General features: G+C 38.5%; 1 long non-coding RNA gene across 1 annotated transcript; it reads left to right on the forward strand.

The window, feature by feature from the left end:
- Positions 1 to 331: 331 nt before the first annotated feature.
- Positions 332 to 4457, forward strand: LOC138748505 (uncharacterized). Its single transcript, XR_011348085.1, has 3 exons — positions 332 to 605; positions 2121 to 2217; positions 4313 to 4457. It is a non-coding gene; the product is annotated as an uncharacterized lncRNA (long non-coding RNA).

Below are 4457 nucleotides of genomic sequence, written 5' to 3' on the forward strand. Positions count from 1 at the left end.
ATTATTACTGCAATTTGGAATGGTGGATACAGCAAATTATATTTAGGACATTCTTTAACCAATATATTCAATTAAGATATCTTGCTTTCATTTTCATTTTATTTCAACATTTTTGTTCTAAAATCATAAAAATATTAAAGTTGTGGGAGAGTGTGGTTAAGAGTGAAAAAAATTATTCAGTCAGGAAGTAGTTTGTTTGCTTAACAATTAGTCAAATCCCAGTCAAACATTGTGATTTCAGATAATGTGGCATCATATCTTAAACAATGGACTTTGAATTACCTTGTAATTTCTGCATCATTAAAATTGTGTTGAATGTAAATAACTTCAAATGAATTTTTGTGGATGTCTGATGACTAATTCTCCAGGAACTTGGTCAGAATTAAAATTTCTGATGTTGAAACCTCCAGAGTAATGACCAGAAGGCAACCCCACACAAGAAAAATCATACTGTTGGTTCATACTTGAAGTGTCCAAAATCATGATCTGAACTGAAACCACGTTCCTAAGGCATTATCCATGGCCGAGAGGGTAACAATCTTCCCTCTAAATGAGACATCCATCTATAGAAGCCTCATTTTACAGATTTGATCTCATAATATAAGGTAATGTTGCAGTTTGCCACACTCTCAGACGTGCTGAATATTGAATGTAGCATTAAATTTTAGGCCTGTCCATCTCAGGAACACATATGAATGCTTAGAAGATGGGCTCCAAATTGTCACGATACCTTCACCACAGCTTACAAGAGAAACATTGGTAAGATAAAGAACCTTCACCCATTTGCCAATCTTGAATAACTACACCCTCCAATTCTCCTCCAAAACATCAGGATCCATGAAAACCAAGAGCATGGTGAAGCAGCAGAATGGATAGAAATTTGGCTTTATGGAAGAAAGCAGAGGTTGTTTTTTGGATTGGAGATCTGTGACTAGTGATGCTCGTCTCATTGCTGTTTGTTGTCTATGTCACTGATTTAGATGAAAATGTGCACTGCATAATTAGCAAGTTTCCAAATGATACTGAAGTGTCTGGTTTTGTAGATAGTGAAGATAGTTGGCAAAAGAATGCAGCGGGATCTTGATCAGTCGGGCAGCCTTACAGAGGAATGGTTGAAGGAATTTAATACAAAGAAAGGTGGTGTTCCATTTTGGAACTTGGGAAGAACCCTCACAGTGAATTGTAAGGATCTGAGGAGTGCTGTTAGACCTGTTTCCATATTGTATGACAAGGCCCTGGGCAGATTATATCTTGCTTAATTTCTTGGGAATCACCTTTCAGGACAGGCTGTAGTATATCCTCCAGTCCACCCTGTGTCATCTTAAGGACAAATATTTTAAAACTAGGACTTCAAACCAAGAACCAAGCACATGTTTTACTCAGCCGCTGTTCTAATAAAGTAGCTGTTTCTCTTCCACAGATCCAGTTATGTATTTTCTGGTTTTATTCAAGATTTCCAGCATCTGCATTATTTTTATATTTCAACTTTGGCAGAGGTTGTGGATCTCATATAAAACTTTCAGCTCCCTCAGAACCCACAAAACCTATGGTTGACCCCCAAAAAACTGTGTTTAAGGGAAAAAAAAGGTCTTGGAGTGTAAAATCTTTAATATGCTCCTTTCAACAGGTACTGTCTTGCTTAATAATCTCTCCTCCATTCTTGGCTCTTTGTAGAATTTGTCTTTGGGTGTTTGGTTCATTGATAATCTTGTCACTGTAGAGAAGTACATGTCCATTGTACACCAATGGCCAATTGGTTAGCTACAGAATTTCCTGTTCCCTTTCCATCCACCATCTGTTCTTCAGGCAATAAGATGGACTTGGCTTTCAGGTGTCTGGACACCTGGTTATATTTTCTTTGACTCCTGATAGTGATTTTAGTACAAAGAGACCTTGTGATTATGAAATGTTAGATTGAGGAGTTCCTGATCCTTCTCAAGAAACCACTCTCTGCTTTGTGATATAAAGGTAAGACTCTTATCATGGTGCTTAATTATGAAAGACATCTGGGCACGTTGGTGAAAGTTGCTCACTGAACTGAGGTGCTGACTGATTGCCTTTTAATGTTTCTTCAACACTGAATTTCCTGCGGAAAAGTTTATCTTGCCATTACTGCTTAGGAACAAAGTTGACAATGAATCACAGTATGAATGAAGTGAAGACCAGTTCGGACATGGCATGGTGAGGAAGAAATCTTTGAAGTCCCTCTGTCAGGAGGTAACATAGTTCAATGGACATTTTTCATTCTCAATGGGTAAAGGTCCTATAATTTCAAATATTAATCATAACGTCCTAGGTCTAACTTGTCACCCCCCTTCATAATTTTGAAAAATTCTCATTTCTCCCTTTATCATATCTTTTGTTGGTTTGGATTCCTCCCCCAGCCAGCATTGCTGGGCTCAGACCCGAAACGTCGGCAATATATCAACATGGCCTCCACTTCCACAATAAACCTGAATCACTTTCTTCAATATTGCTTCCTTAGTATGTTCAAATATCTTCCTTCTTAGGCTGTTCTTTTCACAGGCTGGTAAAAACACACTAAAATGCTCAGCCAGTCTTTCACTGCCAATTAAAGACAAAGATATATTGCCAACATTTCGGGCCTGAGCTCAATAATGCTGGCTGATATCTAGACCAACAGAAGGTGTTATTTGGATATGATAAAGGGAAAAGTGAGAATTTATCATGTTTGTGTGAGAGGAGACAAGGAAGGGAGAGACACAGCTGGGGGAAGGCGACAGGGGGATGGGGAGGAAGTGAGGGGTGGGGAAGGGGGTGAGGGGTTTTAACAAAAGCCAGAGAAGTTGATATTAATGCCATCTGGAGTGATTATTCCTGCAGTCTGAACAGAAAGTGTATGTCACAAAGCTAATTTTTAGATTCTATGCCCTCCCATTCATATAACTGTTTTTCATTGTTGCCGTTGTAACCCAGATCATGACCCTTTTCTACACTCTCTAGATCTTTTGCTTCATGATAACTGCATGCCCTTTTCACTTTTTCTTGTCAGAAGAGTTTTCCTTATATATAGTTTCAACATATATTTGTTTACATTCTATTTTGGTATATTATTGTCAATTATTTGGTCTTATATCTGTGATTAAATAAAATATTCAAAAAAGAAGTCTTCAAGTAGTCTTGATGAACCTTTCTAAAAACACCAATTCAGTCATAATTGTAAGGTGGTGTTGAGCTGTGACAGCCACACTTTAGGAGGTATGTCAATAGAAGAGAGTGTGCAGAAGAGATTTACTACAATGATGGGGTTAGTTAGGTGGATAGACTGGAGGAGCTAGGGTGGATCCCCTTATCAGAGTGGTGGCATGAAGAAGATCAGGTAGAAGTGAAGACCCGATAGAATGCAATTGTCCTTAGTGGAAAGGGATCAACAACTATATGAGGCAGGAAGTGATTAGCAAAGGAACCAAATATGATGTGAAGAAAAGCCTTTTTATGTAGAATAGTGTTTAAAGTCTAGATGCCCATCTGGGAGCAGTAGGGGTAGATTTTATGTAGATAGTGTTTAAGGTCTAGATGCCCATCTGATAGCAGTAGGGGTAGATTTGGCTGTAGTGTTCAGAGTGGAGCTGAACAATGAAAACAAACAGTTTGCAGGAATGTGGGTTTGAGAGGGCCCAGTCCAATTTCTCTTACATCGAGCCACCACGGATTGAATGTGACTATGAATATCACTTCTTATCCTTTCAAACAATAAATGCATTCTTCAGCTTCTAAATATTTGCATATTTTTGCTTTTGTATGAAATATCCTATGGCTCTATTCCAGTGGTTCTCAACCTTTTCCCCCCACTCACACATCACCTTAAGTAATCCGTTACTAACCATCGAGCACCTATGGCATAGGTTGGAATTACTTAAGGTGATGTGCAAACAGAAAGAAAAAGGTTGAGAAACTCTGCTCTATGTAAATAAGGTTACCAGAGCCCTGACCAATATTTATTTACGTTTCAACAATAATACAGGAAAACAGTTATCTGGCCATTAGTACTCCAACTGCTTGTGTACCTATTGGGTGCTATATTTCTTACATCTTAACTTTCAAGGATTTAATTACTCACATACACCTTAAGTTATCCCAGAGAACCTATGGCATCAACCTTTTTTTCCCACTCATACCACTTAATAAAGGATTAGTTAAAATGGTATGTGAGTGGAGGAAAAACGGTTGAGAACCACTGATTTAATTGGTTGTGAAGCGGTTTGTAGCATCCTGAATCAATGATAGGTGCATTACAGATGCAAGCTTTTTTTTTTAACTTCTCTAACAATCCATTTTTCCCTTATTATAGCCTTATGCTGTACTACCTTCTCCCAGATGGTCGAGTGGTGCCTATGTCTTGTAGTGGAATCTCAGCTGTGACCACGTGTCTGGAGAAGGGCTCGAACCCGTGAGTTTTACCTGCTGAACAAAGAGACGTGACTGGATGCATGAAA

The sequence above is a fragment of the Narcine bancroftii genome, chromosome 13, assembly GCF_036971445.1.
Source record: "Narcine bancroftii isolate sNarBan1 chromosome 13, sNarBan1.hap1, whole genome shotgun sequence".
Classification (NCBI taxonomy): domain Eukaryota; kingdom Metazoa; phylum Chordata; class Chondrichthyes; order Torpediniformes; family Narcinidae; genus Narcine; species Narcine bancroftii.